The sequence below is a fragment of the Physella acuta genome, unplaced genomic scaffold, assembly GCF_028476545.2.
Source record: "Physella acuta isolate Inbredline_101_S28 unplaced genomic scaffold, ASM2847654v3 ptg000007l, whole genome shotgun sequence".
Lineage (NCBI taxonomy): Eukaryota > Metazoa > Mollusca > Gastropoda > Physidae > Physella > Physella acuta.
This window is the reverse complement of record NW_026731527.1, coordinates 986,532-1,001,999: the sequence shown is the minus strand read 5'-3', so window position 1 is coordinate 1,001,999 and position 15,468 is coordinate 986,532. Positions and strand designations below refer to the sequence as shown.

Sequence of the window (15,468 nt, the reverse complement as noted above, 5' to 3'; positions counted from 1 at the left end):
GTTAATAGTGCGAATCGTCTCCAATTGTTGCACTGAGTGGCTGTAACATTCGTCTGTACTGCTAGAACCACACCCTCCATACGTCATCAGTCCCCTACCCTACAGTGGCTAACCACCACCAGATGCTCACCTTCGCACTTAGACGCGAATTGTATTCGGCGTGGCCTAGACTCCCACGACACCTCGCCAGCACGTGTTTGTTATTTAATCAATAAAAAATCGACCAAACTGCTCAGCCAATACAAATCGTACACATGCACAGCCAATACAAATTAGACATGCTATAGACTTATAAACTTAATCACTTGTTTCGCAAAACTACCCTACGTATGTTAGGTAAGTGTGATATATAATTATATATATATAATTATATATATATTTACATATATATATATATATATATATATATATATATATATATATATATATATATATATATATATATATATAATTATATATATATATATAAGTATATATATATAAGTATATATATATATATATATATATATATATATATATATATATATATATATATATATATATATATATATATATCCTAATATATAATAGCCCATGTGCGCACTTCTCTCTCTCTCTCTCCCTCTCTCTGTCTGTCCGCAAAATATTTTCGCCGGACATCACGTCAGAATCTGCAGCTATATATGAAGAACTTTATACGGACTGTTGTTGAAAATAATATGCTAGATGTTTTAAATGTATAACCACAATTTTATTTAAAGAAGAAAAATAAAAAATAAAGGCGTATTCGAATGTAGAAAAACAATTTTAATTATGTAACCTGAAAAATGTTTATACTTGGGACAAAAACACATTTAACAATGACGTCGCTTATTGTTTACACTAAAAAAAAAGAGCACGAAACTGATGACGTCATCTTCCGAGTTTAGAATGAAATAAAGAAATGAACTATTTTATTCAAATATGATTTAGAGCTAGATTCTACGTACGCTATTAAATGTATACAATACCATTTTCTCGGCCTAAACTTTTATAAGTTTTTACTTCATCTATTTAAATTCTAGATATAGATCTAGATCTCGATTCTAGATCTAGACTAGATCTAAGGAAAAACTAGACGTAGACGCTAATATCTGGATTTAGACTATCTACTAAAATCAACATAACTACCATTGAACGGCCGGGTTTTTAAAGAAATCTTTTAAGTATCTTAATTTCAAGTCTCTTAATCAGCGAGTGCATTTAATATGGTATCATTGGTATGGTTAGTGGTTACCGATGAAGAAATGAACTATTTCATTTAAATCTATAGATCTATTCATAAAAACCTAATAAAAATAAATCACTTTAAAAACAAAAAGAATACCTTGGAATAGCCGAGTTTTTAACGGAATCATTTAAGTCACTTAATCAGTGTGTGCCTGTGTTATGTTAAATGTGTCGGATTTTTAGCTAATTAGTTATTTCTTTGCTTTGTCGGTAATATCGTTCAGCGTGTAGTAATGCACATTGCGTTTTGACCAATAACTATTTTATAAATTATTTTTCTCAAACAAGTTCAAAATTTAAAAATATATAGGCCTATAATTCACGTGAAACGGGTACCGATGGCCAGTATATATATATATATATATATATATATATATATATATATATATATATATATATATATATATATATATATTTATATATATATATTTATATATATACATTTATCTATTTATTTATTTATTTATTATAATGTTTTTATTTATATTATATGTATTAAATCGGCACACAATTATAATTTAAACTTACAAAAAGTATTGCAAGGACTTGTTTGAACGAAGTAATATCTTTAGTTAGCTTTTGATGAAATAGTTAATGATGAAAGAATGTGTATTGGGGTGAAAAGCATGAGCGTGAAAGTGAACTTTGAACGTAGAGCATTCATTTCAATCAAGCAGTTTGTAAGAATTCTATAGAAAGCAACAGCTAAACAAATGTGTACCAATATTTTAGGTGACACAGGATTCAAGTCGGCTGATAAAAAACGGTAAGAAAAGTGAGGAAAGAGAGTTTCTGTTAGTAACGTTTCATTGCAAGGAGTAACGTGTTCAGATACCTGGTGACTAATGTAAAGTGATATGTACGGTCAGTGGCGTATAAGTCGGTATTTGATGATATGGTCAGTTCTGCGTAAGGTATTATGTAAGTATGGGGTATTTGCTCTATGGAAAAGTTACAAAGGAGAGTTATTGCAGTGTTAGACGTTGTGTAAGGAGAGGTTTTGAGGCGTGTAATGTGTTACCAGCAGAAGGTCAAAGCCTTAAAAGGTATTATGTATGTCGATAATCAATGCCGTGTAAAGAGTTATGTTGTTACGTTTTAGGCCTTATAAACGAGATGGTGATGTAAGGATACGATCGTTGTCACGTAAAAGTTATTTAAGGATTCGTCGGAGCTGTGTAAGCAATTACATAGGAAGATGGTCAATAATGTATACGTTTTTATGTAATGAGACGTTCTGTGTCGTGTAAGGTGGTATGTAAGGGAAACTAGGCTAAGCAGAATCAGCAGTATATTTTGCATGGTCTCATGTCTAAAGCCAATTATGATAAGACGATGTCTTTGTTAATTGTGAATGGCCTTGATCTGGATTCTTTTGCAGTTGTATTCTTACGGTTTACAAAAATTTTTATTACTGCTACACCATGCTTGATGCAAACCCTTTACACTTTTTTTCATCAATGGTAGCCACTACATCACAGTTAGATGTGTGCATCTATTTTTAGCGAGTGTTTTGTTCTACCCATTATCGAATGAGAAACAAATTAAATCGTCTCATTGCTTATAATAAGCAGTGTTTCTTCCAGACTTTTTTCTCCGGGGGGGGGGGGGGCACTTGAAATTTTCGGGGGGTGGGGGCTGTAGATTTTCTTCGGAAGGGGGGGGGGGGCGGACACTGTTAAAAGTATCTATTTTCAATATAATTTATATAAATTTCATTTCGTTCGGGGGGGGGGGGGCGGTAGAATTTTTTCGGGGAGGCGAAGCCCCCACCCCAAAGAGATGCCTGGAAGAATCTCTGATTGCATGAATTATTGATTTAGTTGGTAAAAAATGTTTGACTTCATACTTCTACAGCAAATGGACTAACTTGAGATGTAAGGAAATTTTTTTTGAATAGATGATAAATATCACACCAATTTTAATTAATGCAATTCTGCAACTATGCGCAATTGTTAAACTTATTTCTATAATAAGAAATTTTTTTTTTTTTGGAATTGGTGATAGAAATGTAAATAACGTGTACAAATGATTTGAGGGTAACAATAGTAATATGTAAGTGTATTTATGATGAAAACAAAGTAAAAACATGTAAAATGAAATAGAAACAAAAGCAAATGAAAAATCACATGCAGGTTTTTATTTATAGTAAATAATGTATTAGCATTTTTTTTTGCTATACAACAAATAAAAACTTCTGTGCCTTGTTGGTGCAGGACAACCTGCAACTAAATGATGAAGAACCAATTGTCAATATAAATCTTGAGCCAAACATGTTCAAAATCTTGGCTGATACAACAGTTGTTGGACACAACAAAAACTTTGTAGCCCATATATATGGCCTTTTATGGTTGTAGGTCAGACTCCTTTAGCCTACGATACGTGAATGGGTCGATTTGCTCATCAATACTTAGCACAGAATTCCGATATTGGTCAACTTCTTCTGCCCTTTGAAGATTGTTTGACAGGTGTAGCTTATTCTTAATCCACTTAATCTATTGATGGTTACGTCTGTGACAGTAACATATTAGGTGACGAGGCACCATTACCTTTGGAATCTAGAATTTTTTTTTACAATGTTTATGTAAAACACAATTTCCAGGAAATGTTTTTGTTCATCTTTATCCAGTACTAGTGGATTGTTTATGTCCTGCGAGGACATAGTTTGACAGGTGTGGATTATTCTTAATCCGCTTGAATCTGATGATGGTCATGACGTATGTGACCGTAACACACTTGGTGGCAAGGCTCCAATACACTAGGCATCTTGGAGTTTTTAGAATCTTTATGTAATACACACAATTCCTAGGAAATGTTTTAGTTGACTCTTATCCAGTGCTAATGGATTGTTTGTCCTGTTGAGGACATTGTTTGACAGGTGCAGATTTTTCTTAATCCGCTTGAATCTATTGATGGTCACGAAGTCTGTAACCATAGTACATTCGGTGGCAAGGCAACAAAACATTCGGCGTTTAGGAATTTTTTACAATGTTTATGTAAAATCCAATTTCCAGGAATAACCTTTATCCAGTGCTAAAAGACTGTAGATAACATGTTAGAGGACAGTACAGGTTGGATTGATACGCAATTGTCTGAACATAGATTATCTATAAAGATGTCGTTGAAATAATCCAATAGCCACTTCTGATGTTTGGCTTCTCTCCTAGGATCAGGAAATGGTGGAACATTTGCTGTTTACTGGGACTGATCATTCTGTTGTTGCTAATGAAGACCTTGGTGTAGACAATTGAGAAGGTCCTGAGGAGTTTCATCATTTTTCGCAAATGGGCATACTCTGTAGAAATAAATTTTGAGAACATTATTTGGTTATAAATTATGCAATAATTGTATACAAAAAATTAAATGTTTTAGTTTACTAATCTACAAGCAAAACATTAAAGTATGCATTAGGGTATAATCATGATATGTTACTTCAACTGCGTCAGACAAATCTTCATCACCAACGTCCGATAAGACCCGGGTACTGTTCACGTTCTCTATCTCATCATTGGAAAACTCACTATCTTCAGAGTCAAAAGGAGTAGCTCAGCTTAGAATAGTAGAGGACTTTCAATTTAAAACTCAACTAGTTACAACAATACAAAAGCTAGGATTTTACTAAAGAAATACTTAGAATTTATTTAAATCAACTAAATTGGTACTAATGCATAAGTTATTATTGTAAATTTTTCTTTTCAGCTAGTTTAGTATAATTTTAACTAGGTTTTAACGTAATTTTATACTTACAGTTTAGCAAAGGGCAGAAATGTGTAGATCGCTTCTAACAATGTCCGATTTCAAAAAGAAAATCTTCTTCTCAAAAGAGTTGCGGTATAAAATGTATTGAAAAGTGCTATTCGAAGAAAAATAAGTTGAAAACGAAACAAAATATTAAATAATATAGTAATTGATTACTCCTAAAGTATTGTTGCAAAACTGCAACGCTATGCCATATAGGGTTAATCTAAACTCTTAATAGTATATTTAGTTGAAATAATTATATTTTAAAATAATGTAAGTATTTCACAGAAGCTTATAGAAACAAGATCAAACTTAGCAACGCGCTGATACTAAGGGAATGCTTACTTCTGAAGCGAAACGACCAATCGCTAACTAGCTTCCGCCGTTGAATGCCAATGAAAAAATTGAGGTAAAAAATATGCATACCGGAAAACCCCGACTGAGTAAAATAAACAACTTTATGACGTAGAAAAATAATCACATTAAAAAAGGTATTTTGATGGGTCCTTTAATTTTAGAACAAATAAAGAAAGGAGGTCACTGCCTTTCCATTGATATGAAAGACGTTAGGCTTCCGCGAATCCTAATAGTACTTTTTCTAGGTCGAAAAATCGCTATTTTTACCAAAAAATTAATTAATGACCCTGTACACACTACTTTAAACCGGTTTTTTCATAAACAAATAATGTTTTTAGGGTCAAAACAATGTCAATTTTAGATTCAACGATGGTTATTCTGTATAGATCCAGTAAAAGTGGGAAATCGATGATTTAGTGGATTTATGACGAAAAGTACACCCGCCCATGCCCTTAAAAAAATAATATAGTAGTTCCCCTTGAAATATTGTATATATTTGCATGTCTGTTGTGTTGATTTTGTGGTTAAATATGGTTGTTTTATATTGTTTTAATATATGCCTCTATACTAATTTCCCTTTTTTTCAATATAGTTTAAATGTATGTCTTCGTGGTGTGCATCCAAGACCACAACAATTGTTGGGAGGTCGAACTTTATTTGCAGTAATCAAATCAATATTAGATCGCTCTATTATGAAATCGCTCTTACCGAGTTAAAGTAGTTATGAAAGCGTGCACTATTAATAATACAGAACAAATATAATGATGAACATATTATTTCAGATAGATATTGTGATTTGTGGTGCGAAGAGGTTGAGTAGAACTCACCGATGTGATTTTAGATGGTTCAGGTCTTTTTGTGTGTGAAAACTGGGGATGGTTGTGGGAGAAAGAACAGCGTAGTAGTATGACGCGTCATTCATTGGCAATCCATTTTGTCAGATAAAACTATTAAGAAGGTTCAACAAATGTAAAAAGCATGCTGCGTCGCATTTATTGAACCCACCTTTTCATCCCCCACTTAGCACATCGACACCGAATTAACGCTCATGCGTGACGTCATGTATCAGTGTCGACGACTGTTAGGCTAATTTTATAGAAACAAAAAAACAAGCACTGTCGTTTTGACACTTATGCGACCTTTATTTTGATTACTTATGTTGGTATTCAATTAAACAACCTATCACCCATCCATCACTCGTCCATGACGTTTAATTTGATTACTTATGTTGATATTCAATTAAACAGCCACTCACCCATCCATAACTCGTCCATTTAAACGTACGTTGTTATTTCTGCAAGCTTGCTGTCTTGAGACTTTCGGCCCTTTAAAAATGTATTAAGCTCTTACCGTATAGAACTAGACTACCCATATTAAGCTCCAAAAGAAGCTTAATAAAAACATGATGGCTGTCCGATTTCGAAGCTGCTCTGCGCTTTATAAAAAGCCTAATAAACGATAAGATGACACTTATATTACGTAAATTATAGTTCTGAATCTTGATACATTAAAAGTGATATTCAAAAATTAAGAGACGTGTAATAGGCCAGAAAGTCAACATGATAATTCAATTTAAGTCCAAGAAATTTTTTTTTCCTCAAAAGAATGTAACATTACTAAATTTTTGCGCAGTTTCGCAAAATTGAATTAAAGTATTTACTGCATCTTACAAAGCGCGTTAGCCTACTAGTGCTCAAACGCGGCCCCGTTCGGTTCTTCGGACTCGGGCCCATGCTGATGGCCGTATTCCTAACGCCCAGTATTAGACGTAGCATATTCGTCGGCAGGCATTTGGTGGCAAGCCTTTTTGACGGGTATAAAGTGTTTGAGGCCGTTTTGCCAAACGTCTCAAACTAGCAGGCTTGCAACATTTATAACCATTCGTTCTGAGCAAGGTATACCTATACTAATGCTTATTTATCGTTATTTAGATTTAACTTAGCATTATATAGGTTCTCTTCAATGACCAAGGTATGTTTCCCCGTTCACCTTCTTTCATTAGACCTACACGTCATAAATTGCGGAGCCGCCTGAGTTGACGTCACAAATCTTTCACTCACTCCCGTAGAAAATAATATGTGACACCATTTATTGAGAGCCCCATATCACTCATTTGGGTGTTTGATATTGACATTTTCACAACAAATGATAACCAAAATGTTTATGAAAAGTGGAGACTTGGGATAATGACAACACGCACTTAAGGGTTGGAGTGGCTAATAATTTTAGATGATGTTTTACAAGGGAAGACAATCATATGTTAATACTTTTATTACGAATAGAAATAAAAGGGAAGTGTGGTGATGTAATGTGTATGAAAGGTGAATACGTGGAACGGGTCACTGCGTGTGTGTATGTAGCATGTGTGGGACGCGAGGCCGGGTGTGTTGACATGTATGTTGTTGTACGGAGTGAACGAGGGTACAAGGGAAGCGACTGGTCGGGTGACAGTGGCTGTGTTGTGAGCGGGAAAAGGTGGTGTGTAGGGATGAATGCGGACGGCAGTTGAAGGTTGGGCACGGAAGAAGACAGGTTGATTTGGTGACTGAAGGATAGAGAAATAAAGGACTGTGATATCTAACTGCAATCGTGTTGTGCATTTCTTGGATATTCATCAACCCTCACAGGAAGCTACTTTAAATAATATTTTCATAAGATGGCTGCTGTTTTTAATAGCAAATTTACCATCTCGAACAGGGTTGATGAAATTTAATTTCATGATATTTAAATTGATTTAACCATAAATGGTGATCTATTATTCAAATATCTATAATATTTTATTAAAATATACGAAAAAATACTCATATTTAAAGACACATTAATTCACTCTCCACCAAATTATTAGTTTTTGCCGAATTTACGACGCTAAACTAAGGTTTTCAAAACTGAAAAAAATATTTTTACATTAATGAGCAAAATTCAGTCATTACGTGTTTTTAAAAAGCGAGGCAGCAGTGGCGTAGGCAGGGGGGGGGGTTATAACCCCCCCCCCCCCATGGACCCCCAAAATGACTACTTTTTTACGTTAAGCTATAGCTATTGACTTGTGTCAATATTATTTAGGGCTTAAACACTAAACACTTAAGCCTGGCAGCCTCTAGAACAACAATGTATATCATTGTGATGAGAATTGCCTGTAGAATTTAGTTATGAATTTTATTATCGCGCTAAAGTAAAGTATAATAATCTGGAACGCAGTAGGCCAAGGGAAAGTTGGCCAAGGTTAGATCAGTTAAGGAGTGTCGAAAGGGAGGGGTGGGCTACGTGGGTAGGCCTTTGTTGTCTAATATGATTGTAGTGCAATCGGAAAGCGTCTAGAAATGAAAAACAAACAAAGGAATTGATTATTATTCGCATTGAGGTTCTATAATGTGTATGTTTTTACTACTTCAAACCATTTGAAATTCATTTCACTTAATTTTTAAAAAGATAAGTAAACTGAAAATGATAAAGATGGCAGAGGGAGGAGTAGGCAGGGGTGAGGGGAGGGGGGGTAGAACCTTCAAAATGACAATCCTTTACGTTAAGTTACAGCTATTGACGACGATGGACTTGTGTCGCTATCATTCAGTGCTTAAACAACAAACACTAAGGGTCGCAATAGGCGAAGGGAAAGCTGAACAAGGTTATCAGTTAAGGGGTGTAAAAGGGGGTGAGGGTGGGATGAATATTGGTACGTATCAATTATAAAATACTACCGGATGCACATCTGGCAGGAAGGCGTGGGCTTGACCCACAATTGTTGACACAAAACTTTGTGTTGGTAGGCTATATAAAAAAAAATGCGTATTTGGTTAAATATAGATGTAAAGCCAGGAACCTACAGTAGTCAATTTAGACAGAATAGAAGACCAATAATAATTTGCTTTCTTCTTCGTATAGTCGTGTTTTAATGTGTATCTTTTAACCACTACAAGCAATTTAAATTCATTTTAATGATGGCGGAAGGAAAAAGGAAATTAAAAACTACTTTATTAACTGATTTCTTTACAAAGAAAAATAAAACTGAAAATGATAAAAATGAAGATGGTACTATTGCTTTTCAAAGTACATTACATCAAGAAATTTCCATAAATTCAGCACCTTCGACTGTTTCTTACGCAAATGATATCGGCAATTTTATCAAAGGAGTTATAACAGACGATACACGGTTGTATTTATTAGAAAACATCTGGCGACCTGATGAACTTTAAAAATTTCCAGCAAGCGGACAAAGAAATTTAAAGTTTCAATATTTGTGGCTACTTAGGTGGAACTGGTTGACTTATTCCAAATTACTTGATGGCGCATTTTGCAAATATTGTGTTTTGATTAGTTTGAATTATCGTGGTGTAGGTAGTCAGCCTATGGATAAGCTATCAAAAATTTCATTTTCAAACTGGAAAAAGGCAACAGACACGTTTAATGAGCACCAGCAATGTGAGTATCATAAAAGAGCAATTTTACTTTCCCAAAATCGTAAATCGGTGATGGAGAAAAAAAATTAACTTATTAAAATCTCCTTAAATTTAGCATAAGTCAACAAATTCAAGAAAATCGTTTAAAATTAGCGCCCATAATAGAATCTATAATATTTTGCGGCCGACAAGGAAATTTTTAGTTGGAGAAAACTGCTGAAAATGATGGAAATTTGATTTTTATAATTTTTTTACGATAGTGTACATGTGTTACTTGTTACAAAACAATAGCTAATACTAAGATAAGTTAGTCGGTGGCACCCACGAGTTTCTATTGTCACCAGCCACCAATACTTTACACGCACGCACTTACACATGCATATGTACACACACACACACACACACATATATATATATATATATATATATATATATAAATATATATATATATATATATATATATATATATATATATATTACGGTCAAAGCCCGAAGTGCGGCCAAACCCCCAAAGGCCGGCCAATCCGCGCATTGGCCGGCTCTCTTGGCCAAAGCCCGAAGAACTTAGCACTAAGATCGTATTTCGTACATTGGCCGGGACGTACTGGCCAAAGTCCGAAGCGCTTAAACTTGACAGCGTATTTTGTACATTGGCCGGCCAATGCGCGCACTGGCCGGGATGTCCTGGCCAATGTTCTATCTAGACTAAGTTGTGATCGCATTTTCATTATTCTGGGTGCGTTTTCATTGAGAGTAACGTATTGTTTAGCTCTTGTTTGTATATCATTCTATATGCAAGTCGACATGGATCAAAAGGGCCGTCAGACCATGATACAGACATAGCAGATGGCTGTCAAAAGAAAAAAAATGTAAATCCATGTTAGTTTCCATATATGGGCTCTCGATAAAATAGTTAATGAGGAAGATCTTGAGAACATTGAACAAGAAATGGAGGTTGCCATAAATGCAACGACATCCACAGCTAACACATCTACTGGCATGGCAGAACGCCCAGACCAGTTGCGTGACAATAATGTGGCCAACAGATTCTATTTAGTTTGTGAAAAATATTGTAGTGCAGCTCATTCTTTTGGATCCTGTGGCAACGATGTCCATGCTATTTGTGGAATACCCAATGAAGCAGACGAAGGGTACGGAGGGAACATTACCTGCAGATTGTGTCACAACAAACAAGCCATCATGGAACACAGATCAGCAGCTCATACTAGCTTGCAAACTCAAGGTGCTAAGATGCTTAAAACATCAAATAAAAAATTTAAAGATGGTGAAGTGGGTTACAATGTACGCATCTGTTTTCCAGATGTTGACAGAGGTCACGGTGATCCCCGAAGCGTGATTGCAGTTGTCATGAGCGTCGAGGGCGGTTTCTACAAATTAGGAACGGAACATGGTGTTCTAAAACAACTGTATGCTAGTAGTGAGTTTTCAATTCTTCACGAAAAACTGCTCTTGTTGTCGTCAGTTGACACTGAGGAAAATTCACTACGAACCATCGCATCTTCACAATCATTGACTGGATGCCAAGGCTACACTCGCTGCAATTGCACAACTAAGTGCACAACAAATCGCTGCAAGTGTAAAAATAACAAGCTGCTATATCATTCTAAATGCCATAAAAGTTCAACTTGTAACAAATGATGATATTGATAGATTGAGACTATAGTACAATAAAAATTTGAATGTTTCTGTCATTTACTTTAATTAATAATCAATAAAGACTTAATTTCATGATCCTTACAGCATAAAAAAAACCAAAATATGCTCATGATCTTCTAATTAAGACTTTGGCCGGTCCACCATGGCCAGTCCGCGGACTGGCCGGCCAAAGGCCGAAATCAAGAGCTATTTCAGACTTTGGCCGGTCCACCATGGCCAGTCTGCGGATTGGCCGGCCAAAGGCCGAAATCAAGCAAAGTTTCGGACTTTGACCGACATATGGGAGGCGATATTGGCCAATGCGCGGATTGGCCGGCCAATCCTAGCATTGGCCGACTTCGGGCTTTGACCGTAACATATATATAAAATGCTGGAAAAAATTTGAACCCTCCCCCCCCATGAGACGATCCTGGCTACGCCACTGCGAGGCAGTATAAAATATTTATTTTCTAAATAATTTTAACTTTGTTCTGTGATTAAAGCAATGTTTATTGAAACTAGAAACAACACAAAGCCAACTAAGATGAACATCTCACTTCGCCAGCTGATGAAACTGATCGCCATTATAATGGTTATGCTAGTTTGCCCATCCAGGTAAATATAAACAAAAAGTGAGGACGGTGGAAAAACACTCAGACGATCACTAATTTGGATCCGGCGCATTCGCCGGTTCCAGTACAGGATAAAATTTCGCGCTTCGGGCTATCCCGCGACCTCTATGGCGTCTCCGTTCGTTTGAAATTAAGCAATAGAAGATGGATACAATGGAGCATTAAAATTGTTCACTTAGATGAAACAGGCGCATCCGCCGACGCCCGATATTGTGCGATTTGGCGCTTCGGGTTATCCCGTGAGCGCCATGGTGCCTACATTCGTTTTAAACAGTGCGTTAAACTATGGATAAAATTGAGGTATTATTGTTGTTCTCTAAATTGAATAAGGCGCGTAGGTTGAAATTTTGCGCCTACGAGTAACCTACAATATTGACACGATGGCACACACATTTCGATTATTAAACCTAGCTAAGAGCCGTACGCGGCGCACCTGCGGTAGTGTAATTGGGGGCAGTGGCGTAGCGAGGTCGGGTGTAACCCGATGAGGCACTTAATTGTGTCACCCCCCCAGAGGCGTAGCGACCCTTCCCGGCGCCCTGGGAAAAACTTTCAATTTTTTACTTTCACCACCCCCCCCCCTCAAACTTTCAATTTATTCACACACCCCCCCCCCCCCTCCTCCACCCTTAACCTTTTTTTAAAATTTACTCTTGAAAAACTTTTTAGCACTCAAATTATATATTTAATTATTTAATTAAGTGGAATTATCATTTTTCTCTCTATATTTTGCTCTTTTTTTTTTTGCCTCGGTGTCACCCCCCTAAATGGTGTCACCCGGTGCAATCCGCACCCCAAGCCCCCTCCTCGCTACGCCACTGATTGGGGGCTCCAAGAAGCGCCCATCTACGTACCTGAACTCTGGACGGTCGCCGAAGAATGTTCTACCATACAATTATGGCGAGTTATTAACGTAGACTCACGTGTTTTATTCAGCACGCGTATTAAGCAGTAGAGGATGCAAACATGTGCCCCGACAAATATGAATTAAGAAATATAGCGAAGGTAACCTACATAGGTTTAACATTTTTTAAATGTAATACTGCTTCTCTATTCTACGTAGGTGTAAGTTTAAAAATAAATATTAAAAACTAAAATCATATGAATGTATTTTATTGAATTTTTATATGGGAATACTAATTTTAAATTGCATTTTTATTAGGTCCCAATTTTATCGATTTGGTCGTAGTGCTGACAAAATTGAGAGTAACCAACTACTGACAAGAGACATGGCTGGAGAAAAATAACTTGATTAGAAATGTCAAAATAAAAATGTGTAACCTGATATTTGTTTGTGTGTTCATTTTTACCTATGCATAACTGTATCTAATTTGTGAGAGTCTTCACTTGTTAGGCTAGTTCATTTCAGGTCAATCTGTTGACTATTTCTTTATCAGCATATAACAAGCGGGGACGACTCGGCCTAGCGGTAGAGTGTAAGACTGCCACTCGAAAGTATCAAATACGAATCCTGGTTTAAGTCACTGGTACGTCAGTGAGTTTACCCGCTATGTTGGGCACCTAACTCACATTTGGAAAAGTAAAGGCGGCTGGACAACTTGCTGACCATATCCGTTTTATGCCGAGGTCAAGAAACAAATGAGTTCAACCTCCTCTTCCAAATGGATCGCTAGTTTAAAAGAGAAATCTTTACAATTTTTTTAATATTATTAGTCCACTTGCAATTCACACAAACAAGTTGGTGATGTCGTGCTGTCTAGCGGGCACACACTGGTAAATGTGTAGATTGTGAAGGAACTGTGGTTTAGGGGTAATCCATAAATGACGTCACGCTTTTTTTGACGATTTTTTACCTCCCCCCCCCTCCCCTCCGTCACACGTCGTCACAAAAAGCCAAACCCACCCCCCCCCCTAAAATGACGTCACACCTCAGTCTACAAGCCCCCTCATAATTGCTGTTGAATTTTTATTAAACCATCGATATTTTTCCAAACTCTTGTCAGAACTCGATCAATTCCTATTACAATTTATTAAAACGCGAAATAAAGGCGAAAACTCGTTTTCTAACATTGCTTTTTTTTTAAATGAAAAAAGTGACGTCACACCATCTAAACTCACCCCCCTCTCCCTCATCACACAGGGCCACAAAATTACGGACCCCCCTCCCCCTTTCGAGTGTGACGTCATTTATGGACGAGACGACCGCTTAATGCTGTTTCAAAAACTGCATCCTTCTACAGTATAGGGGGCGGGGGCGGAGATAGCGCAAAACATTATTGCTTACTTCAAATATCCCATGTTTGAGCCCGCTTGGTGGGCGAAGTTCGATATCTAAACTCAACAACATATTTCCACAGTCAAACAATTACTGCGTTACACATTGCCGCTTGGTGGACGAAGTTCGTTAGCTGAACACAACAACATATTTCCACAGTCAAACAATTACTGCGTTACACATTGCCGCTTGGTGGACGAAGTTCGTTAGCTGAACACAACAACATATCTCCACAATCAAACAATTACTGCGTTACACATTGCCGCTTGGTGGACGAAGTTCTTTAGCTGAACACAACAACATATCTCCACAATCAAACAATTACTGCGTTACACATTGCCGCTTGGTGGACGAAGTTCGTTAGTTGAAGACAACAACATATCTCCACAATCAAACAATTACTGCGTTACACATTGCCGCTTGGTGGACGAAGTTCGTTAGCTGAACACAACAACATATCTCCACAATCAAACAATTACTGCGTTACACATTGCCGCTTGGTGGACGAAGTTCGTTAGCTGAACACAACAACATATCTCCACAATCAAACAATTACTGCGTTACACATTGCCGCTTGGTGGACGAAGTTCGTTAGCTGAACACAACAACATATCTCCACAGTCAAACAATTACTGCGTTACACATTGCCGCTTGGTGGACGAAGTTCGTTAGCTGAACACAACAACATATCTCCACAGTCAAACAATTACTGCGTTACACATTGCCGCTTGGTGGACGAAGTTCGTTAGCTGAAGACAACAACATATCTCCCCGATCAAATAAATATTGCATCACAAATAGTCGCTTGGTGAACGATGGCGTCGGCAGTTTAGATATAGAATAAAAAATACAGGCTGAAATAGTGAGTTAAGGGGCTATAATCCGCATAATATTTTGTAATGTGTTCAATGGGAACAAAAGCATTCTGAGCTTGAGAGCAAATTCACTATCAACCTGGTAAAGTTGTTGTATTTTTCTGTATATATTTTGGCTAAGATGGAAGAAACATCCTTTTACCTCACACTCTGGAAATACCCTTTCAAGACTTTTTATCACAGCCATTTCAAAGTCAATCGTAATAGAAATTGGTTGCAGGTTTGTGTTTAAGACCGTTAGCTCCATTCCAGATTTGTGGAGAAATAAATTTGATGTTGTATTTATACCATGCTTCTGTGTGCCAAGGTGGATATGAACCAAGCTT

The 15,468-nt window shown here is 36.6% G+C and overlaps 1 long non-coding RNA gene across 1 annotated transcript; it reads left to right on the top strand.

Moving 5' to 3' along the window:
* The first annotated feature begins 1,976 nt into the window (after positions 1 to 1,976).
* Positions 1,977 to 13,292, top strand: LOC131943192 (uncharacterized). The gene is made up of 3 exons (XR_009386872.1): positions 1,977 to 2,014; positions 11,922 to 12,014; positions 13,194 to 13,292. It is a non-coding gene; the product is annotated as an uncharacterized LOC131943192 (long non-coding RNA).
* The last annotated feature ends 2,176 nt before the right edge of the window (positions 13,293 to 15,468 follow it).